This window comes from Vulpes lagopus, chromosome 11 (genome assembly GCF_018345385.1).
Source record: "Vulpes lagopus strain Blue_001 chromosome 11, ASM1834538v1, whole genome shotgun sequence".
NCBI lineage: Eukaryota > Metazoa > Chordata > Mammalia > Carnivora > Canidae > Vulpes > Vulpes lagopus.
In genome coordinates, this window is record NC_054834.1 from 23,711,916 (window position 1) to 23,737,487 (window position 25,572).

The 25,572-nt window shown below is 38.0% G+C and overlaps 1 protein-coding gene across 3 annotated transcripts in view; it reads right to left on the reverse strand.

Annotated features, from left to right (window-relative positions):
- Positions 1-25,572, reverse strand: part of SEMA3A (semaphorin 3A) — a 461,093-nt gene that overhangs the window by 307,100 nt on the left and 128,421 nt on the right. For 2 of the 3 annotated variants that reach the window (XM_041723448.1, XM_041723450.1), the window contains one exon: positions 1,114-1,197. The gene's annotated coding sequence lies outside the window, so the exon portion shown is untranslated. Of the gene's footprint in view, positions 1-1,113; positions 1,198-12,340; positions 12,520-25,572 lie in introns of those variants that run through there. The other variant, XM_041723447.1, reaches the window with a different exon arrangement.

The following is a 25,572-nucleotide window of genomic DNA, read 5'->3' on the forward strand; positions in this document are numbered from 1 at the left end:
ATAATGACTTGATACTTTAATTGCTTCAGTGTTAATCTCATATCACTACATTTTTACCTTATGTGATGAATGTTTTGCATTTGGAAGTGATGCTTCCATTTAGCAATTGTAATTTCCTTAAAATTCCTAAAAATATTATTTTTCTTGACACTAATTATGAAAAAACAAGGAAAAAAGCATTTGTTCACATTAAATAGAAATAATCATCTAATTAAATTCCAAGGCACCTAATAAAATTGGGACCCCCTTATTTTTAGTGAAATAAAATTAATAAATGACTCTTTTTCTACTCAAACAACTATAAGGGAAATACTATTTAGATTCAGGTTTTTTTTTCTTGCCATTCTCATATACTAGCTATGATCTTAAAGTGTATGTTTTAATTCCTTATTCATTTCTTCTAACAGCAATTCTTGCCGGTAGCAATATATATAATATAGTGGGATGATAAACCTAATGCTGCTGAATTTTCTTTGTACTTACAATGAAATGAAGTTTGAGGAACATTTATAGTTAAAAAGGGTTTAAAAATAATATGAATACATTCAGATTTCTAAGTGTATTTTACTTTAAGGGTAATATTTCAGTCTCATATCTTAGGTCAAAATTAAGATAGTGTAACACACTACAAACTGGCTCCTCTCCCTGTGCTTGGCACTCAAGCCTTTGAATGGATTGTAGCTGATAGTAACCATATGTGGTCCAGGAAATGTAGAAGGGGCAGGCTGGCCAAAGGATCTTTCTAGATGGCAATCTGCCTCCATGTCAGATATCTTTGCTCTGTGGCTCTTGGGGAACTTGGTAAACCCGGTCTAGTCCAACATAAAAAGATAAAAAAAAAAAAAAAAAAGCAAAACAGTAGCCATTCAGATCTTGACATTTTGAGGTGGCAATGTGGCTTCCCTATGAACCATTTTTTTTTTAAATGTTAACAGCAGTCTCATATATCTAAGTCATTCCAAAGAATAAAGAATATTTAAGTAAAAACAGAAAGTGCCCTTAATTTCTAAAAATTATCCTCTAAATTATACACCGAAGAAATGTACTAACATATCTAAATTTTCACCAAAACTTATTAACATGCAAATATATGCATACTTTAAGATCTCTTACCTCCCTCTGGAAAAATTTTTAATTCCTGAGGTACATTTGTTCAGTCCAATTGGTGATTTTAAGTACCTGGACACTTTAGATATCCTATAAAGATAAACAAATTCATTCTTAGAATTCCAATATAATTCAAAAAATTGGCAATTAATTAATAGTTGCTCCACTCAATTAAAAGTCAGTATAATTGCCTTTTAAATGTTGCATAGGAAAATGTAACATAGGAAGGAAAAAGGCATTATGGGAGGTGGACATTGAATCTGACAAACATTTCACTCTGTCTCCCTCAACCAAATTACGATTTTTAATCACTAATTGGAATTGAGGTACTTTGAAATTATTCATTATTTAGGGTGTGACTCTGTTAAAGAATAACTGGTTTATTTGAGAATCAGTTGAAATTTTAACACACTCTATTGACTTGTCCATAATGCTATGATGTCATTAACATTTTTCACTACTGACTATGAGAGGCTCACACTGACAACCCAGCTAAGCAGTAATTTCATGGCACTGTTAGCAAGTAACTGGATTTTGCTTTAACAAAAGCTTTCTTTCCCACCAAAGAAAGAAATTATACCATATGTGAAAAGTAAATAGAAATTTTAAATAATTGAATCTTTCAAAATATGAAATAAAAACATCCTTTGAATAATTTTATTTTACTAAAACAGATGCTTTGTCAGTAATCATACACTATTTAACATTTGAATAATGAAAATAATTTAGTAAACAAATAAAGACAACTCAAATCTGGACCAGAGGCTTAAAAATATCTCAACTGAGAAAATACACAATTTGGTTAAAACAAAAATAGTATGCAATAAAGATTCATTGGCTACGTATTAACCTTATTAAATAATTTTAATCTTATTTAAGTAAATAGAAACTTTATTCTGAAGTAGCATTTCTCTCAAAGCTATATCCAATCCTGTTTTTTTACAGTACATTTTGTGAGAAATATAGAATATATCTAGATTACTATATTTTTGAGAAACATAGACTATATTATCCAATATGCATTTATACAACATATTTTTGTTGGATCCCTTACAATCTGATAGATTAGGGAAACTTCAAGAGTTGACTTAAGCAAAGAATTTATGCTAGGTATAGAAGTAAATAGACAATCTATTAACCCAAGTATACATGCAAACACTGAAACTCAAATGTCAATACCACGTTAAATATCCCATGGACACATGTATCATATAATTGTGAAATCACTTCAGTGATACGATAGAAAACAAGATCTTTGGGGGAGAGGAGTCAAGTAAGCAAGACTAGTGTTTTTGAAGTCTACATGGGTACTGAAATTACCATACTGTATGACAAGAAAGGTGTTAGAGAGACAGTAAGCTAAGACTAAAATCTTAACAGAAGAGAGGAAGTGACCAGAGGTTGGTAAAAAAAAACTTCTATAGAGAAGAATAGCAGCTGGTATCTGCTAATTCCATGAGATCATGGGTAGAGAGTTTTAGGGAGGGGAAAGGAGACTTTTGGAAGTGATCCTGAAGAGTAAGAGAATATCACCTCACCTCCAATCTCAGCCATTTAAATGGTGTGGTAGGGAAATAGCCATCCTTTGGAGCTGACATGAGAAGCAGGATTACTAAAAAAGAACCAGCTTCATTTAGAGAGAAGATAAAGGGAAAGTATATAAAAGTGGCTGAAGATGAAGGGGTTTTGTTGGTGAGTTCAAGAGAGCCTGGTGAACGGGTATCAGGAGACAGAGAGGAATTGCCATGAGGATTAGAGATCTCGGAATCAGGAATATCTTGGAAGTTCTGGGTTCCTTTTAGCTACTGACATAAAATGAGAGAGTGTGAGACATCATAGGGATGAGCAATCAAATCCTGATTTTTCCAAGACAGAGTAGCCTGCCTGTGTCAATGGGGACAGGGTGATGGTTGTGAGGTCTCATCAGGGGTGTTCAAGGCTTCAGCATTACTATTTGACTCTTGATGATAGTGCTCTCTAGGCAGCACAGGCTGTGTGAATTCCTCCCGACTTCTGATGGACATCTTTAGGTTGGCACAGAGACTCTCTCCCTTGACCCGAAACAGCAGTGGCCTGTAGAGGAGGAACATACACCATGTGTGGGCCTCCTTATGATTTACACAGAAGGCATCCAATGTCCAGTAAGAGGTCAGCTTACTCTGAGCACACTGGAACTCTCCTACGCCCTTCTGGTGATGGCTTCACTCCTATCATGGCTGAATCTTCAGCACATGAAAACCTAAAGGCCTGTGGAGGGAAGATCAGACTACTTCAGCATCCTGATCTCCTCTGACTTCTACAGTTGGAAGTCTAAAGAAAGGGAAGTTTTATTCCAAATATAAGGGCTTCCATTTTTTATATGTTTGGATTTTCTTTTATCCTGAAATGAAGGTTCTAACTATTTCATGAATAGCTTCATAAACTTTAACTGGTCTAATTGTTCATAACCCATGTCAATATTTATTATTAATTCATTAAATATTTATTATTCATTATGTGCCAGGCACCATTTTTTGCATCATTAACTACTAATTCATGAGCTCGGCCTTGAGACACTTAAATTTTATACAAACCATAAGCCAAATAATATGTAAATTCATAATATAATGTCAGTGATAGTAGGTGCTATAAAATAAAAGGATCGAAGGTAGTTGAGTATTGATTTGCTTGGGATGGTCAGATAAGTCCTCTCTGAGTTGGTGAAATTTTACCTGAAGTTTAAAGGAAGAAACCCCATGGAAAATTCAGGAAGGCATATTCAAGATCAAAGAAGTAATAAATACAAAGGTCCTCAGGCAAGATTGTACATAGATTGTTCCAGAAATAGTAATAAAATCATTAATAATGAGAGTGAAAAGAAAACTAAGAAAAAGATGTAGAAGCAAAATATAATACAGTTACAGCTACAAATGAATTTAAACTGATTGGAAAATTTTCTACAAATATTGATAAAATCAATGCCATGAACAACAGTTCTCTAGTTAACAGTGAAACATTGGTTGAGTCAAAATAGTAGGGGGAAAATGCTGTGGATAACAAGTAATTAAAATAGCTTACTTACACAATGGAAGTTTTACTACTTCATTTATCTCTCTATAAAATTGATCAAATAGAACAATCATGTTGGAAAAAAATTAATACTTGGAATATTGGTTAATTCAATAGTTATAACTATGATTAAAATATACTTGACAGAATAAAAATACGCATTTCTTTGATAATGTAGAGAATCTTCTGGCACAGATGAGTTTTTCCACCTATCGTTGGGAACATTATATGAGCCAAGTAGGCACCTGCAGATAGGAAATATCTGATCCAACCTGACAGTTCTTTTTTTCAATTCACACCGTATAATTCTTCAACAAAAAATCTGTCAAGGGAGGTTCCATTAGTGTCAGGTAAAGATTCCTAACCAGCATACTTTTAACTTATTTAAAATGATAGTAACAAGTGATTCTTAAATGAGAAACTCCTACTGCAAATAAAATGTAAGTCTTTATCTTTTTATTTTCTTTGATCCTGGTGTTCTCCTGGAAACTCTAAAGGAGTTGTAACTTTGACAAATCTGATGTCTGCTAGTTCCTACAGGGATGTCCTAAGAACAAATGCAACATTCTACTTTCTGCTGTACTTGTTTTCATTAAACAATGATTTACTAGGAGTTACCTTATTTGAAATCTACCTTGGTCATTTTCTTTAATAATAGCATAGCAAATTTATTGGAAAGACTTAAAATTGTCATTAATATTTCTAGAAAAGTTCATTACAAATTTAATCTCATTCTCTCTCGTGCTCTCTGTTTCTCAATCCTCCTCCTTTCCTCCCTCCATCTCTCCTTCTCTTTGTCTCTTGTGAGAAGATGGGAAGATGAGGCCATTTGGGAAAAACATATGAATAAATTAAAAACTAATCAACTGAGGTTTAATTTCATTTACAATGCAGAATTCCAATTGATTTTGATTTGCATTAGTAGATGTATTATTATTTCAAATAACTTGAAGATACGTGTTGTCCCGAATACTTAAAAGTACCACAGTGTGTAAATTTAAATTTCAAACATTCTTCTAATTATACAATTTCCATATTTATTTATTTATGCACTTGAAATACTTATTAGCTATATCTATTATGTTAGGCAATGTTTTAGGTGCCAAATTAAATTAGGTGTACAGCTAAAATATAACCTCTGGTGAGTGGGGAGTTGCTTTCTAGTTGCCATTATAGCCTTAGTGAATAGAATGATGCCTGGCAGAGAGTAGCATTTAAATATATAGAATGAATATATATTTTATGTGGATGTATATATTTGAATGACTGTATATATTTGAGTAAATGAATGAATGTGTTCTCATCTCCTTCTTTTATGTTACTGGGAATCAGACAACTAAATTAATGACTGAAGAACAGCATGATGAATGTGACGATGGAACTAAGTATCAAATCTTAGGAAACACAGTGGTAAGAATCCAAATCAGACAACATGGGTGTTCAGGGCTCTAAGTCTGGAAACAGGATTAAAGATGCATAGTCAAGATTTCAAGTACATACATCTGGGGCTGAGCCTCATTAGGCGCTAGAGAAAATTGCTGGGGGATCAAACATATACTTCTCAAGGTCCCAGAAAAATATTTAAGTTGTAAAATACTAAATGGCTTCTAGAATATGAAAAAATATGCAAATCAGATATTAAGGAATATGTAACTAAATGCCTATTAAACTTAACCTCTCAACCTTATTAATTGTTAAATTGAAACTTCTTATAATTAAGGTTCTCTTACTCTGCAATTTTCCCTCAAGATGCATAATAATTATTGAAAAAATCCCAGAAGATAATAACGAAAGGGCAAGTTTATAAAGTCTCTTCAAATTTTTAATATAAACAAACAAAAATGTTTAATGTAGGACAGAGGTAGATTTAATATATTTGAAAACTCTGGGGCAAGGTCACCAAAACAAAGAAATGACATCTAGGGTCTTTCAAAAGACCTAAAACAGGCTGGTATCATCCAGTCTTAGACTGGTTCTGACATAGGCTAAAAATAAATATAATTTAATTAAAATATTTGCTTGCTATCTATCTTCTCAGGAAGCAATTTCTAAACCCTACATTGTCATTGATTATCCCAAATTTAGAATAGAGAAATGGAACTAAAAACATCATTTTTATGTTTCAGTGAGATTAGAAAGTATACACAAATAGAAAATTAATGCAGTTGTCCTTAGTTTAATACCCTTAAGGGCGACTATTTCCTTAAATAAACTTCCAGTGTCTTTTTTAGCAGACTTTAAATCAACCAGAACACATTTCTTAGGACAGTTTTAGGTCATTAAAAGGTCATGAAGAAAACTCAAAAGGTAAAAGATAATTTCTAAAGGCTTTTAAAAATTATAATTTTGAAAATTACAGTAAAAATTACAATTACAAAAATTGAAAACAATTTTCCCCTTCAAAAATAAACATCACCTATAGCTAAATGTATGAATGTACACACATATTAATAATTGTATCTTGTAAATGTTCATTCATATATATCTCATAATATAATTTACATTCATATGAAATTTATAAAATATCTGTTATTATGTATAACATGCACAGTACACATGCATATGCATGTGTGTGTTTCACACACACACATACACACACCTTAGAAAATAACTAATTTGTACATACTTTGTTACATTTTAATTATAAGCTTGAATCCCCTAAGAGCTTAGTACCAACAAATTTTTGGAATGCCTAATTCCACACGGTGATCACTACCTGATCACTAAATCTAAATACGCAGAATTTCTTATCCTGAATATCTATGATTTGTTAGAAGACTTTGAATCTACTATTTTTTTAATTTATTTATTTTTTTTAAATTTATGATAGTCACACACACAGAGAGAGAGGCAGAGACACAGGCAGAGGGAGAAACAGGCTCCATGCACCAGGAGCCCGACGTGGGATCCGATCCCGGGTCTCCAGGATCGCGCCCTGGGCCAAAGGCAAGTGCCAAACTGCTGTGCCACCCAGGGATCCCTGAATCTATTTCTTAATCATAATTATAAACATTATTGGTGCAAATATTTTTGAAGCTTCCTGATGGTTGCAACATCTTTTATTCTATAGTTACTTGCAATTGAGATTTAGATTTTACTTTTCAAAACATTGCGGATAAAATAATATCTTTTTAATCACAGTGGCCACTTGACTCTAATTAAATCATGTACTGTTATTTATCATTTTTTTGAGGATATCAGCTGTGATATACTTTTAAAGTTTTTTTTCCCTGAAATTCTATTGCCCTCAAAATCAAAAGAATTGAATTTTGAGAGTAAAACAGCAGTAATTACAGGAGCAATGAAACTATAAGTCTACAAGTCACGAGCCATTTATTGTGAAATTCACAGTTATTTGAGAATAAATCAAAATAATTCCTTATTGTCCTTTCATGTTGTCTCAAACATTTTAACAACAGACTTTCCTCTTTAAATTACCCATTAAGAAACTGTTGTTTTTTTTTTTTTTTCTTTCCTCTCAAGTTTAATGGCATATTCAGTTTTAGACTTTTTACCTATTAGGTGAAACTGTGCTTGTGAGTAGGCTTTAGATACAAAGGTCTAGAAGTGTATGCAATATTCACAGATGAAGGCTTATGAGTGAAGAGAGATTTTTTTTTTACAAGTATCACATCCAATTTTTCTACCCTTCAAGTGTGTGTCCCATAGCTTCTAAGTTCATTCTAGACCTGACCAATGGCCTAAGATATTTTGATAGTTGCCTGTCTATAGAGACCCCTCAGGCTTCACTCAGTGAATATATCTAGTTTTGTAATTAGATAAAGAGGTGAAATTCTAAATAAGACAGAGATTGGGGACGCCTGGATGACTCAGTGGTTGAGAGTCTGCCTTGGGCTCAGGGTGTGATCCCAGGGTCCTGGGATCGAGTCTTGCATCAGGCTCCCCTCAGAGAGCCTGCTTCTCCCTCTGCCTGTGTCTCTGCCTCTCTCCTGTGCCTCTCATGAATAAATACATAAAATCTTAAAAAAGAAAAAGATATTGATATAAATCTATGGCTTAAGTTCTTGGAAACATTAGGAAAATAAAAATCAGAAATATCTATTTAGGTACCTTGTAAATTGTATGTTACAAGGCACTCTATTTTCTACCCAGTGGGTATCTAATATTATATGAGTGAAACAGATATCTAAATTATACTAATCTTAGTAATATCAATGAGTCAAATATTTATAAGCAGCATCAGCATCATTAGCTCCATTAGAAAAGAACAATCACCCAAAAATGTGAAGCAACTGGCATGTTAGTATACTAAATACATAGCAGGACTTAATCCTGTAACTCCAAATTCGTGCACTCTGCCGCTATGTCTCTTCTAAGGCAAATGTGTGATACTGCATCATTGTCAAAATAGTTCCGTCCCTGCCCTACTGTGTCCTTCCATATCCGAAAGATAGACTTCCCACTCCTTTGACTTAAGAGTGAGCAATGTAACTTGCTCTGGAAAATAGAGTATGAGTAAAAGTGACATGGTCTACGTCTGAGCACAATCTGTAGAGGCCACACCATGGTGCCATCATCACCTTTCGTCAGGGGATATCTGCTCATTCTAAAGTCTGGGTACAAAGGAATAAAGCAGGACTGAAACCATCACGTGAAATAATTATTATGTGAGCGATATAGAAAAGTCTTTATTCTTATTGTAGGGCCATCAATTACCTGAGCATAAACTTAGCCTTTGCTAATTGATAGGCAATTTGGTGCTTAGAAGTAATGTAGTACAGTGAGGATAAGTTACAGGTCCGTCCTGAGGTCAAGCAGCAGGCCCTAAGAGATCGTTTATTGGCGGTGGGAGGGAGGCGAGCGCAAGCACAAACATTCCATAAGGCTGCAGATTCTGCAGCTTGGGGAGCAAACCATGCTCTAAGTTAGTGGTGGCCTAACGTCCTACCCACACCTTAGCGGGTGCTGGCCAGCTGGTGAACAGACCCAACAGGAAAAGAGAGAATCTGGAAACTGTAGGCCTTGCAGCATTGAAAGATAAGCCTGTTTCTTATCTCCAATTAGTAAAAAAGAAAATTGTGGAAAACCGCGGAGCTACAAAAGCTAATCGCAACTCAGCATCTCCGCAAAGAGAAGATCAAGGGTGTCTTTGTAGCAGATTAACAGGACGGCCAGCCGATACTCGCCTTTGGATGAAGTGACTCCGAGAAAATAGAATCCAAACAAAGGGGTCTAAGCCTTTAGAAGCCCAGAGCGCTCGAGGCACCTGAGTTTCAAGGAAAAGAATCGTGGACGACGCTACTGGTGCGTAGCTGGGAGTAGAAGATGCATGAATAAACAGGCTTCTATGTGTTGAGGACGTTGTCCTGCTGGTGAGTTAGCAGCCGGGAGTAAGAGACGGTGAGTCTTCGGGATTTCAAGTAAACTGTAGGGTCCCCACATTTCCCCAGGCCACAGAGCCAGGCTGACGGCTGTGGGGCCTGCGCGGCCTGCAGGGCTGCCCGGCTCAGGGGCAGGGTGGGTGGGGCAGGCAGAGAGTGGCCCCCGGACCCGGAGAGGGTGGCGGCCCTGCCACTTGGCTCAGCAGGGCTCTGCTTGGCCAGCGCCCTCCATCGCGCTTCTCCTCCGTGCTGACCACGGCGTGCTGCTCCACCACAGTGTATCACAAGGGTGTGCGTGTGCGTGTGTGCATGTGTGTGCGTGTGTGTACATGTGTGCGTGTGCATGTGAGCCTGTGTGCGTGTGTGAGCATGTGTGCGTTTGTGCGTGTGCATGCGTGTCTGTGTGCACCTGTGCAAATGTGCATGCATGTGTGCATGTGCATGTTTCTGCGCGTGTGTGAGCGCGCACGTGTGCGCATGTGCATGTGCGCATGTGTATATGCATGTGCGTGTGCACGTGTGCCTGTGCGTGTATGCGTGTGGGTGTGTGCGTACACGTGTGCATGTGTGTGCGTGTGTGTGCATGTGCGTGCGCGCGTGTGCTTGGGCAGAGGCCTAGAGCACGTGGACGGTTTCCCAGTCCCGCAGAGCAGGTCTCCAGCTGGTGGTGGCTCCCGAGCGTGACGCTGCCGAGCCCGTTCACAGCAGGCGGGAGTGCGGGCTCGCGACCCGGCCGCGGGCTGACGCCGCTGTCGTGCGATGGGCTGTGCGGCTCCGTGTGGCTGGCCCCTGCCCGAGGGCACACCTGCGGCCCCATGCCTCTCCGCGAGGTCGTCGCACTTGCTCGGGCATTGACGTGTGACCACAAGCAGCCGTGCAGCATCGGGGCCGAAGCTTCGAGACCCGGTTCGCGGGCCCCGAGCTGCCCGCGTGCTGCGAGCTCCGCAGGTGCGAGGCCGGCTTCTCCCCTCGGGCGGCGTCGGGGCGCAGCAGGGCCTGCACGTGCCCTGTGAGCGCGCTGAGTGCAGGGATCCCCGTGCCCAGTAGGTGGAGCCCCGGTAGGAGGTGCCCGGGACCAGGTGCCCGGGACCAGGTGCCGGGGACCAGGTGCCGAGGACCAGGTGCCCAGAACCAGGTGCTGAGGACCGGGTGCCGGGGACCGGGCACCGAGGAGCATGTGCCGGGGAGCAGCGCGGCGGGGGCTGCAGGAGGGCCTCCCGGTGCCCCGCGCCCCGCTCAGGCCGCAGCAGCGCCGGGACACGCAGGAGCAGGCGCTCAGGGAGCCGTGGTTCCCGGGCCGCATGCGGTGCTCTGTGCGCAGGAGCCGTGCGCGCAGCCCGACGGGGAGCAGCTGGGGCGTGGGACTCTCGTAACACTCCCTTTGCAGGACCGTAGAGTCACGAGGAATAAGTAACTCACTGAAGAGGGCACAACGTGGAGAAGTTCCCTGCCGTGAGGGAGCCCGGTGGGCCGCGCAGCCGGGGCCGGGTTGCCGCCCGAGGTCCCGGGTCGTGCCAGGGTGAAGTCAGGGACGCACCGCGGCGCCGGGCCAGTGCGCGGGCACAGGGCGCACAGGGAGCACGGAGTGCACTGGGCGCACGGGGAGCACGGGGCGCACCGGGAGCACGGACCCTACGCCCCCAGGGATTTTCCACTTTTGGGAACCTGGGTCTTACTGATGACATCGCCACTGGAGACCCAAGTCCCGCGGAGGAAAGACTTGAAAGTCAATACCCTTTCTATTCTTTGATGATTGGCACAGGAATAAGACATACACGTTTCAAGTCTGTTTTTTTAAGATATCAGCTATAGTCATTAAGTCATAAAATCATAGGATATAAACAAATAACGACGAATTATCCAAATTGCCTCCGTGACAACCAGCCTTGTGGCAGTTCATTGCCTTCCTTAACAATTATGCAGGCCACCTTTGGCCAACAAAGTTTCCTTCCATTTTATTTTTAATGTGATACAATGATACAAGAAACAAGTAGACCACACTGATAAAAGCAACCAACTGCACAGTTTTAAGTAACTAAATTTAGCAAGTGTTTCAGGTTTAAGAATTCCTTCAGAAAATTTTATACAGTAAAAAAAAAAAAAAAAAAAAAAAAAGAAAGAAAATTTTATACAACCCCCCCCCGCCTTTTTTAAAATTACCTTCAAATACCCTACTCGGATACTAAACCTTAATTGTTTTGATGCTATTACTTTTCATTACAAATTTAGCCAACTTAAATATATGCATTACAATTAATATATGCACTGGCTAAAATCATAGAGATTGCTTCACCTTCGTATTTTTGTGTCACTAATTTTTTTTTTCTTTTGAGTTTTTTAAGTTTGGGTCCTTTCCCTCTAACTTCATTTTCTTTGGTCTTTTGTTTTTATTTTACTAAGTGCTCGCTGTTTTCAAACTAAACATGCTTTTTACCATTTTCTCATGCCTTTCTTTCATTTGAGAGAAATTGAGATAAAATTGTTTTAGTTACAAACACCACTGCCGTAAGTTGTATGCACCATTTTTAACTTTCAGCATCATTGTAATCAAATCAAAACCACAAGAAGCACTGATATGAAGAACTATTTGAAGGCAAGTCAGCTAATATTCTTCAAGTAATTATCATTTAAAATCCTGGGACCTATTTCACAACACACAGAATGCAGGTGCACAAACTAAAATGCCACCAGCTAACATACCAAGACCTCCTTGGCTTTTGCAACAGACAGTACACGGCCACTGCATCACACCGGTCACTAACGATCAAAGAGGTGCTCTAAGTCCCTACTGAAAGTCCACTGCTTGAAAACAAAGAGAAACAGAGAGAGAGAACGTGAGTTACCATTTCAGAGCTCCCGGGAGTCTTCTCTCCTATGACTTGCTGATGATTTTTTACAAAGCAGATTTTTAATCTTCCCAAATGATATCCTTTACTTTCTTTTAAGACTCTAATCCAGTAGCAGAAAAATGTTCCCAAACTGCTAGTGGTCAAATAAAATAAGAGACAAGGAGAGCAGTGGGGTGCCCACAATCAAGCTGATTAAACTCTGCAGGATCTGCAATTTGTCAAAAACCTTTTTGCTGCCTCACATTTTCTAAAAATGGAAAAGGTGAAGCTTTCGCAAGTAGCGGGCTCCAAATAAACCAGTACGCCCAGCACAAAGCTCATGATACCAGAAAAAAAAATTTTTTTCACACATTAGGAAGTTCTCCTATTAGCGGGTACCCATCATCCTAATAGGACACTTCTCCATATTAATGTGAGATTCAGCTTTTGGACCCTAGAAAACTCTTTCTATCCCTCAGGCTACATTTGTCCCAAAGAAGCAGTAGTTGCATGTAGCCTTGAGGGACTTTTATACAAAACTTGTGGAAATAATGTATAGATTCTTTCCTTGGAGGGGGAAAAAAGACAAAACAAAACTGGGTCACTGACGGTAACTCTGAAAACAATAAAGAATGCACCTTTGCTTCTTCTATTTCAGTTAATTTCCTAAGTTTTAGTCTGATTTTCTAGAGACAAGTGTGCTGTGTATAGAAAATTAAATATGGGCTATATGATAGTTACCCATGATTTTATGTATTCGGTGACATTCTTGTTTAGGTGGTTAAAAGTTATAGGCTAATAATTTTTAATTTTTGGCATAGAACTTTGCCCTAGCATAGCGTCGCTCTTGTACTTTTAATTTCTATTTAAATTCTATATCTTATAACAACTGTTCTTTTCCTAAATATCACTATTTTTTTCAGTTTAAAAATATTCATAACAAATATAATCATTATTTTACAGGCATTACTCTTCATTTTTCCTGGCATATGCTCTTCCTATTCTAAAATTCGCAGTACATTTCACATTCACTATACTTGACTACTCCTTGTCTCAACATATTTCATCAGGTACTATGGTTGCTGAGTTGCCAATAAATTATTTAACTGAAATAACTGTTCTCTGGTGGACAGCATTTCTTAGGAGAAGCTCCATGAAAATGCAACTACTTCAGGAGTCCTGAAACTGCAAAATTGTCTTAAATGCCTCCTTTCTAAATAAGCTTTGGAATAAATATCATCTGAAAAATAGATTTGTTTCCTAAAAAGCTACTGGTCTAGAGATATTGGCTACATTTTTATGCAGTAAAAGAAACAAAATATGAATGATGAAATCAGCAAAACAAATTGTTCATCAAATGGCTTTTAGGTCAGATCTGAATGTCCTTCTCCTCATCCCTTAAAGTTAGTGATATGTAATTCTATTTTTTTAAAAAAGGATTTTATTTATTTATTCATGCACCCAGGGATCCCCATTGATACACAATTCTTAGGTAATTAGTATGAAATTGGTATGTTTTTAAATATAGGTAGCATTTAAAAAATAGAAATATGGCTTTTCCACATTTAGTCCCATGCTTCTTTTAGCTATTAAAATGTGAACACTGGGCAGCCCGGGTGGCTCAGTGGTTAGTGGCGCCTTCGGCCCAGGGCGTGATCCTGGGGACCCGGGATCGAGTCCCACATCAGGCTCCCTGCATGGGGCCTGCTTCTCCCTCTGCTTGTGTCTCTGCCTCTCTCTCTCTCTCTCTCTCTGTGTGTGTGTGTGTGTCTCATAAATAAATAAATAAATAAATAAATAAAATCTTTTTAAAAAAATGTTTACACCAAACTGATAATTATCAACTAATTGTTAAGTAATGTTATCACAATTTTTCTTTAGAGAAATCATTAAAAGGTCTCTTTTTCATTTCTTGTATGAGTAAATGAATTCTTTTTGTGCCCAATAACACATGTAGAATAGAACACATGGGCCAGGTGGCATGAAATGACTTTCATGGACCACCGCATTGCTCAATAACATTCTTTATATAGCCACCTCTGGGACACCTGTATGTGAGTTGTGTTAGAGTCCTACATTCCACCAGACCTGGATTTCAATGCAACCAACTCGCTTAAGATCTAACCACTTAGAGATCATCACTATACACGTAGGTATGGTCTTGGGAATGTATTGTTAAACTAAACTTATGTAAATGATTATCATGAATGTTACATACTCACCAGATAATGCAAATAAACAAGGTTGAATAAAACATTAACACTCATTTCGAGGGATTTCAGGTTTCCCTATCTACCCCATAAATGCCGATTAGTGTAGCAGTTTACCATGCATCAGCCACCAAATCCCGAGCTCAAGATAACAGTAACTGCTAGTATTGGGCATGTATTATAATTCAAAACTTGTTTAAAGCACTTTATACAACGTCAATTCTGACAACATTTCAGGGAGTTGGGTATTTTTAATTCACTTTATAGGAAAGAAAGTTGAAAGAGAGAAAACTCAGTGAACATGGATAATCAGTGACAGAACTGATTTGAAGAGATTATTCATCCTGATACTAAGACATAGTTCTTAGGCCTTTTAGCACCAATTTTTTGATCAGGGACATTTTGACCTGGGAGAAAGCAAGCTGGAGGGGTAGATAGGCCAGGGGCTGCTTGGCCTACTCATGCCAAGCCCTGATGAAGCACTTGGTAATTTTTGTAAAAAAGTACAAACGTAATTGTTTTTTTTTCTGGGGTACAATAATTAGAAGGGCGACTAGCTGAAAGGGAGCAGATGATGTCAAAGATACCGACAATGACATAAACACTTCCTTAATTTCATGGAAACAGAGTCCTAAGAATCCCAAAGCTTCTCACCCAGGCCTCACAGAACACCAAGAATACAGTGCAAAATTCAGGTGATTAATGAACTTGGATTAGAAAAAATATATATATTTTACTAACTTTCAACTGAATGTAAGTAACAAACCATTGCAATCACAATGGTGATAGCAATACCTATAAGTGTATCACAACAGAAATCAGACATTTTAATGTCACAATAGGTTTCTTTCAGAAATCTTAGGATGCCATTTATACTGTTCATTTCCTTTGTTATAACATTGAGACCTTCCAGTAGATCCTCTCATTTAATCCTTTAGTTTTATAAGTCATGCATTACTGAATTACAAATTTGTTCTTTCCATATTCTTTTAATTTTAATATAATGGTTTTTCCTTGAAATACTATACATTTTCTGTTCTGAATTTAGAAACATCATTTGAAGAAGCAGTTCATAGACTCCACCAGACTATTAAAGACACGAAAGTGGTAGAGCTCCCCAGGAGGTCAACCGAAATCAAGAGCCCAGTTAGCAGCAAGGACTTCAGTTCAGTCACTGCCCTGCTGCCATGTTGATATCATGCCCACCTCTGTTCTCCTTGTTTCCTGGGCGTGCACTATTATGATTATGGAATCACTTATGCCCAGACCACATATCAAGAGCACTTGGTAGTGAGTGTTTTACTTTTAACCCTAATGACACTTAACAGGGATATACATTTAAATCTTCTCGCTCCCATAAGAAAATGGTTTGTTGTCTTTGGGTGTTATGATGTATTCCTATTTTGTCCCCCATCTATAGATTTTGTGCTTACTCTATCTGTATACAGTAAAAATGATATGTCCTTTCTAGGACACTAAAAAAGTTGCTAAGTTTTAGCCGGAATTCCTCCTAAGAATTTCTTTCTCTCTCTCTTTTTTTAGATTCTGTCATTTATTTTAGAGAGAGAGTGGTGGGGGCGGGGGGTGCGCAGATGGAGAAAGCCAAGCAGACTCCACCCTGAGTATGGAGCCCTGCGGTGGGGCTGGATCTCAGGACCCTGAGGTCACAACCTGAGCCAAAGCCAAGAGTCAGACATTTAACTGACTGTGCCACCCAGGTGCCCATCCTAAGGAAATTTTTTATTATTATTACAATTTTAAGATTTCATTTGTTTATTTGAGAGAGAGCAAGTGCACACAAGCAGGGGGGAGGGGCAGAAGGAGAGAGAGAAGAAGACTCCCCTCTACAAAGGGAGGCCCAATGGGGTTAATCCCAGGACTCTGCGATCGTGACCCAAGCCAAAGGCAGATGTTTAACCAACTGAGCCACCCAGGTGCCCTGTGAGAACTTCTAAAAGTATGTTAAACAAATGAAAGAAGTCTCTTATTGCTACCAGAATTGTAAATTTCATATTGCTAGCATCAACTTCTTCTATTATTAAACCCATGTGCTGGGTCATACACAATTATTTATAAAAATTGAAAGGGAAATATAGGGATCCCTGGGTGGCGCAGCGGTTTGGCGCCTGCCTTTGGCCCAGGGCACGATCCTGAAGACCCAGGATCGAATCCCACATCGGGCTCCCGGTGCATGGAGCCTGCTTCTTCCTCTGCCTGTGTCTCTGCCTCTCTCTCTCTCTCTCTGTGGCTATCATAAATAAATTAAAAAAAAAAAATTAAAAAAAAAAATTAAAAAAAAAAAGAAGAAGAGAGGCAAGGAGTGCTGGAGGCAGGGAGCTTCTCCCAGGACAGATGTAATTGAAAAAAAAAAAAAAAAAAAAAAAAAAGAAAGGGAAATATAGTTAGTTCCCTTTGCAAAAATGAACAGTATAGGAATCTTAAGAAATAATTTTCTTCATGACAGGGAAGGTTATTATACAACTCAGAAGTACATTAGTGATGGGCATACTTACTGTTTTATATATTTATATATAATATGTGAAATATATGCTTATTTTTATATATTATACACTTATTTATATATAATATAAATATGTGTTTATATTAAATGTATATATTGAATTGTCTGTGTCTTATCATGTTTTGCCATCTCTTGGGGGCCTCGCAGACCTGGGGAGAGAGACTGAGCTTTCCAGGGTAGCTAATTCTTGGGGGTAGTAGAGAATTTATCTGGGATATACTTTTCATGTGCAAAACTGTAGCTCCAAGGCTGTATCTCCACTTCCCCCTTATCTAACTCAAAGATAAAGCCACTATCCCTCTGCTCTAAATGACCCCAGGGCGAGGTACCAGGCCTCTAGGGAGCTCCCCAGTAGCGGGGAGCCTACATTGCTTCTCTGCCTTACACCATTAAAGCTCTGTCCTAAGGTTCTCGAGCTGCTCCTGCTTCTACCTCCTGACCAAAACTTGGTGTTCCTTACATGGCATTGTGTGGTGTGGTGGGCCTCTCGTTCTAGGAGAACTGTAACATTAATTTTTTCATTTAAACTGATCTCTCCTTTTGTAACTCAGTTACTTGTATAAATTAAGAGCTGGGCAACACACATTTATAATTCACAGTAAAAAGATAAACTATGTGCCTTCACTTAATTGTGTTATGTAAGATGAAAGACTGAGTCAGAAAGCAGAGATTTGAAATCACATGTACTTTTCCCAGTTTACTTGCTATGTTCCCCAGTGCAGGTTACTTAATCTCTCTGTGCCTCCATTTTTTCTTCCCCGCATAAACAGTATGATTACAATTTCCATTTAGGATTATTGTGAAGATTAAATGATAAGATATACAAAAAGGTCTGTGCCACAGGTATACCAAATACACAGTGGCCATGAACCTGGTGAATTACCTAAGATTAGTCAAATATGTATTTAGCTACATTTTGTTCTTCACTGTTGAGTTCAGGCATGAGGGTTTTTTTGTTTTTAAGATTTTATTTATTTATTCGCGAGAGACACAGAGAGAGGGGCAGACACATAGGCAGAGGGAGAAGCAGGCTCCATGCAGGGAGCCCGATGTGGGACTTGATCCCAGGACCCTGGGATCACGCCCTGGCAGAAAAGGCAGACGCTCAACTACTGAGCCACACAGGCATCCCAAGGACAAGAGTTTTTGATAATAACAATTTGATTACAATTACACTCTCCTACATTTTAGTCCACCTAGATAAAACCAAGAGGTTTGGATGCAATCTATGGAGGAGAACAGAAAGTTTATAAAGTCAGGTATAATTTGATAATTCCAATCTTAGCTCATCCTTACTTTTATATTTTGGTGAAATTAGGGTTACATATTTAATCTCACAAACATTTATTAATTAATATTTCTTTCTTATGTGTTTTTCCTAACTTTTCCCCCTAAATTACATTTACATGTTTTCTGACACAAGATGGGGGATAATTATTAGTAAAATTAAAATATTGGGCTACTATTTTATAAAAGTGCTCCAGAGCTTAAGGAAAGCACCATCTTTCTCTGCTGTACAATTGAGCCATAATTATAAGACAATAACTTTTAAGACACATGATCTGGGATCAGACTGCATTCAAATCATCACTATGTAAATAATTAGTTGTGTGAACTTAATCATATATAGAGTGGGGATAGTAATAGTACCTACTTCACGGTGGTGTTGTGACAAGAAGTGAGTCATCGTTTGTAGAACAAATACTTCTCAAAAGTAAACCCTCAGTGAAGGATCATTATTATCTCATGTCATGATTATCATCATTTTAATTGTATTCATGGAAAATATGCATATTTTAAGAAAGATACAAAACAATGTCTTTGAAGATTTAAAGCAATGAGATATCACATCAATCACCTTGAAACTCTCGGGGTGCTCCCTGTAGAAGACTGCATTTGAGAAAGGGGGTTCCATTCCTTTTTTTTTTAAGATTTTTATTTATTTATTCACGATAGACATAGAGAGAGAGAGAGAGAGAGGCAGAGACACAGGCAGAGGGAGAAGCAGGCTCCACGCAGGGAGCCCGATGCGGGACTCAATCCCGGGTCTCCAGGATGGTGCCCCGGGCCAAAGGCAGGCTCTAGGGCACTGAGCCACCCAGGGATTCTCGGGGGTTCCATTCCTAACAGGCGAGGAGCACAGCAGGTATGGGCATGGCCCACAGAGTCACACGGCCTAGACTGGAAACGTGACTCCCCCATTTCACTTGCTGGGCAGCCGCTGGCAAATGATTACAACTCTAGCCTGTTCCCTAACTTGTGAAGTAAGGGAAATAATAATACACTGTGAGCTTGTAGTAAAGATTAAACAAATCTTTAAATGAATGTCATCAATTATGAATGTAATTAAATGCATAACAAGTGCTTACCGAGTAACAAGGTAAGATTCTTTTCTAAATGATCTCTGCAGACTAGCTACCATTGGCATTGAACTAACAGTGTGTTTTTCTCTATACCGTAATGTGTAGGCCAATCAAAGACCCCAAATGCTCAGGAGAACTTGAGTCCTCCTCTGAAGATACCATTCACCGCGGCAAGGTAGCTAAAGTTTACCAATATCCACCTAAGCAAGACTTTTAAGGTACCTGTTCTTTTGACATTAACCATTACGTAATCAAGCATGCCAAGTATCACAGACCACCTCCAGCTAAAGCAGAATATAAGTACTATTCACTTCTTAAAAAGAAAACATTTCTCCAATGAGAAGAAATCGTGTCATTTCCTGAGTGGAAGTTCACAAGGGGGTACTTGGAGCCTGCAATGTGTGGAAAAGACTAAGTTCAGAGGGAAAAGGGGAAAGAGCCCCACAGAAATAGTATAAATGAAAAATACTTCCATGCTTCTACGTAAACATGACTGCTTCTTACAATGAACTGTAGTTTTTTTAAAAAATGGAGAACTTATTCTCTGATTATATTCTCTCATAAATCATGTGGACAGATGTGCGCCTTAGTCACGCATCATGGCTGATTACCATCATTCAGTTTATACAACACAGACTAAAGATTTTACTTTTTAATTCAACATTTAATTTCTTCGGTATTATAACATTCAAAAAGTAATATCCTATGAATTTTTCTTTGTTATAGCACAACATCTGCACAATAAAAATATTTATGTCAAATATTTTTATTTTAAACATACTTTAAAATCATGAGTGTCTGTTTATTCTCTTCAAGAGAGTGGTGCATTTCAGCTTTTATGTGTGATTTGAAATAAATCTTTAAAAAGTTTTTAATTATGTATTACCTTTCCCATTTCAAAAAATGGTAAATCAACACAACGTCAAAATGTGTAAATAAATAAAAACAATTTGGAGAACTAGTATTTACTAGCATAACAGTGGGACCCACTTACATTCCTGGCACCATGAGTCAAGGATTTCTTTAATTACAGGATGTATGAAAACTTTTCAAATATTGTTGAGCCACAGCAGCCTGACTTAGGTGGGTGGGATAAATCCATAGGGAGGTTTCTGACGAAAGCAAACTCTATAGGACGATAGTAATCTGCTGGGGTTTCCAATCAAACTTTGTTCATTAGTGCTAGTCAGAGCTGGGACACAGAGAAGATTAATGTGGGATTACTCAACAGTTCTTAGATAGAGTTCAGATTTGACATTGGTCATGGATATAAAGTTAATGCTGAATTGGCTTCGGAATTCAAACCCTTACAGTCATCCGCCAGGTCCAATGAATGAACAAAAACAAGATTGTCATAGAGCAAAAAGAAAAGAACATATGGTTGAAACAAAGCAAATGTTGTTTTTGGCTGATAAATAGCAAAATGATGATTACTTATACACTGGCAATCATACTTAACCAAGTTAGAATTCCAGAAAACAAACTATGTCATTTTAAAAAATACCTAATGGGAAATTTTGAAAATTATTCCTGAACTTCTTTCATTCCTCCTCCTCTTCTTCTTCTAAGATTTTTTTAAAAAAGTTATCTTTACACCAATGTGGGGCTCAAATTCACAACCCTGAGATCAGGAGGCACATGCTCTGCCAATTAAACCAGCCAGGAGCCCCTAGTTACTTCTTTTTTCAAAGAGAGTGAAATCTGTCATAAAACGTGTGGTCTTAAAATTAGTATCTATTCTTAATGAAAAGTGAAGTACCAAATGTCTAGCTAGATAGACTACAATATCAATGAGAATGGTAAGAAGATTCACAATATCCCTGACTACATTATAATTATCAATAGCAAAGGTAATGTCAAAAATAATGTCCTTTCAACATTCAATACAACAATTTTATGGTTTGATAAAATATGTAAGGCATGTACACAGCATTGTCGCAGTGACTAAAATTAAGCAGATGTAATCAACCTCCTCCTTCAAAGAACTTATAGTTCAGTGGAAAGAAAAAGACAGTAACTGCATAATAAAGAGTATGAAAAGAAAGAGCATAGCTAATATAATAAGTGCTTTATATGTAATAATTTACATTTATCTTTATTTTTTATAATAAGCATATAGACTGTAACAAGGAGAATGGGTGTATGCACATTAATATATACATATCTATGTCTATACATATGTATGATATATACATCAGTTTTAGACTTTGGAGCTGAGATCATGGAGAAGCAAAATCCTTTTTTTAAAAGATTATTTATTTGAGAGAGAGAGAGAGAATATGAGCATGCAAGCAGGGGGAGGGGCCAAGGGAAAGGGAGAGGGACTCTCCAATAGACTCCCTGCAGAATGCAGAGCCCATACAGGGGCTTGATGTCCTGACCTTTGAGGTCACAACCCAAGCTGAAACCAAGAGTCCCACACTGAACCCACTGAGCCACCCAGGCCCCTTGCAAAGTCCTTTTGCTCATGAAGCTTACATTCTAGGGAAAGGTGACAGACAATAAATAAATGAAGTAGTAAATTATAACATGATATAAAAAATCACTATCAAAGTGAGGCAAAGGAGAGACAGAGTGGCTAGAGGTGCTGTTTTAGAATGGAAGGCCATAGAGAACCTCTCTCATAAGGTCACACTTGCAGAGACCTGAATTAAGGCAGAAAGGCAGCCACAAATTATCCGTGAGAAGAGTCTGAGGCAGCAGAGATGCAAAGTATACAGGTGGAAATATTTCAGGAACCCCAAGGAGACACACATGTCTCTCGTGGCCCGAATGAGGGGCATGGTAAGAGATGAAATAAAAGGTAGGAGAGAAACAGCACAAAGAGCCTGTGAGCTTCGAAGGACTTGACAGGCTGTGGGGAGCTGTGAAAGTAACTGGAAAGTGTGGCACGTAGGACTGCTATGGTCCAGAGTATTCTAAAAGGATACTCTGCAACTTGACAGGGCAGGCACTGTGGAAGGCGCCTATGCAGGCATGGAGATGATTCAGTTGCTTTTACAGCAGTTCAGAGGAAGGGTGGTGGTTGTCTATGCTAGCCGGCTCAGTGGTATTGGTCAGATCAAGGTTTTCAGTCAAATTCTCAATTGGCCAATTCTATAACTTAAGGAAAATATTATAGACTAAATTTAAGTGTTTTATGAACCACAAATGAACATATTCTTGAATTATTTGCTTTTGACTTATTTCAGCCTGGGATATGTATGTAAAACTAATGGGTAAACCAAAGTCACTCTATAGTTAAAAAATTATATATATATTATATATATAATATGATATATATATATATATCATTTCTTTTTTTAAAAAGATTTTATTTATTTATTTGAGAGAGAGAGTGAGCAAGAAAAAACATGAGTGGGGGGTAGGGGTGGCCAGGGGAGAGGGAGAAGCAGGCTCCCCACTGAGCAGGAAGCCTGACATGGGACTCGATCCCAGCACTCTGGGGTCATGACCTGAGCTGAAGGCAGACGCTTAACTGACTGAGCCACCCAGGGGCCCCTAGAGTAACTCATTTCTGTTTTGTAAAAATTCTTGTGAAAATGGGATATATGAGTGGTATATGTGTATTAAATGTTTTCATATATATTACGTGATTCTTTTTAATTGTATTTTGAAAAATGTGTATGATGTAAGATTTTAATATTTGTTTTTAAAAAAAGTGTTAGAGCCTGTTATGGGCACAGTATTATAGATCCATTTTACAAACAAGAGCCAGTCTGAAATGTGCAAAATCTGCTTAGGAGATGATCTCTGCCCTCAACAGATATGCATTATTTCCAGGTAGGTGAACATTCATATATGAAAGAATCCCACACTATTTTTCAAAAGAAAATTCATAATATCATTCACTTCTAAGCCACTAGGTGTGTTCAGTGGCAGTTAGGAAACAAGTGGTCAGTTTGGGCTGGAATAATTTGGCACGACATCACTTAAATGTAGTATCCTGACGCATAGAGGGAGGGAAGGAAAGAGAAAGGGATTGAGGGAGAAAGAAAAGCAGAAGAAATGGGGCAATACTGAGCCTTCAATGTATGCCAAGAATTATACTAGACTCCTTCACAGAGAGTCAAGGTAGTATCAAAGAACATGCACAATCGCTAACAGAGACAATGTGAGAGTATGTAAGAATATTCTTGAATCCTGTAAGATCTATTAAATAATTCTATGTAAAAGAGATTTTAAAATCCGTAAAATCGCCATTTATATAACTGCCATTTTATAAATGAGTTTATTTTTTCAAAGTAGCATTGTTTTGAACTAGACCCTGTTTCATCACTTTCACCATCACTAGCTAATGTAAAGAATGTAGCACTTAATCACATATTTCAAGCCTAAAAGCATACAAATGGAGCAAACTTCAATATAGAAAAGCAGCTTAGTACAAGGTCTATTTGTTGAATGGATGACCCTCAAGGTTGATTTCTTTTTTGCAAGGTCTTTTAGCCTGTGATAATATTCAAAACTGGATTAATGGGAACGACATAATATTTGCTTACATTTACAACAAAATAAATATAACACAAAGCTAATTTATAGCATTTTCTAATTTGTTGGGATAATGGTTGATAGATTACAGTTTTGATTTTTATGAATTAAATCTTTAACGTATGGGTGGCTCCATTCTTTTCTATGGTCTGTTATTAGATTTCACTTAATTCCCTTTTCACAAATAAGTAATTTTGTAAATTATAAAGAAATAAAAGAGCCAGTATAATCTTTAGGAACATTACTCAGAGAACCAGAAGTGAGTCATGCGAACAAGCATTGGAAATAAGAGAGGCCAGTTATTTTTTATGGCAGTCTATGTGGAAAAAAAAATGTTTTAGTGTCCCCATCTTTACACTTCAAAAACTCATTTGCACTGTCGCAAGAGAGTTTGGTAACCATAAATAAACATTAATGACCCCTTTAACACCATGTCCTAGAGAAGTTTCTGGCTTATAATACATGCTTAGTTCTTAGAAGAAAGAGGAAAAAAAAAAAAGAAAGCAAAGGGGGGAAAGAGGCAGAAAGAAAGAGGAAATCGATAGTAATTGTCAGGATAAGAAACTTTTACATGTGATAAACACAACAGTACTTGCTACACGTAACTTCTGAAGGTTTCTCTTCCAATGAGATAGTCCCTGATCCACAATGAATTGATTATAGCTCATCTTTTTCAACCTTTGGCACGTTTATAGAGATTAAAAATATTCTTTGTTGTACTGACCTCTGTTCATTTTGACCATTCACTTTTTTCCTTTGTTCATTCAATAAATAATTGCTAAGCATGTAGGTACCACCCACTCTGCTGGACACGGGAAATGCATGTGTGAATAACATGCGCTTCCAGCTTTGAAGCATCACAAAATCTCAAATGAGGGACAAATGTAAATTCATTAGGGAAAAGGGTGCAAAGATGTAACTAAACTGAAGATACGGAGGTAATATGGGGTGAATAACTCTACTCATATTCATAGGAGGTTTCCTGAAGGAAATTATTTTAACCTGGGACTTAATGGGCTTGTGCCCGGCACGTGGGAATGTAGCAAAGCCACGTTAGATAAAATAATAAGGACATTCCAGGCTGAATTAACAGTATCATAAAGTCACGGAGACAGTAAAACATTCAATGCTCAAAGAATTATGTGCAGTTTTGTGTTTCAAAACATACATTTTAATGAAACAAGTAGGCAAAAGATGAGGATTGAGAGGTTGTCATGGCAAAAGACTTTAGGAAGATTTTAATCAGAGGAGAAACATGAACATTGCAGGGGTTTGGAAGGAACATGTTCCCAGAAACCTGGAAGAGGGATTGAAATCAGATCAGGTGACTATTGTAATAATCCAAGTGAACAACAATGAGAAGCTGAAATAAGATGAGGGCCATGGTTTTTCCACCAAACCCCTATATTTTTCTGAACAACACTTATTAAAGTCAACAATATATGACATGCTTTAGTGAAAAAGGAAAGAGAATACAGTGACTAATTCCCAAAGTTGTGTTATTTAATGGGACGTGTTTGCTCTTCTCTTTCTGCCTTCACATGGGAGCTTTGTGGCCTTTAGATTAGTTATGTCCTACCCTACAAGAATTTTATGATATTATTTTTCTGGCAAATTTAAGACTTGTACTTGCTGGTTGAATTGATGGACCCCGATATATGATTT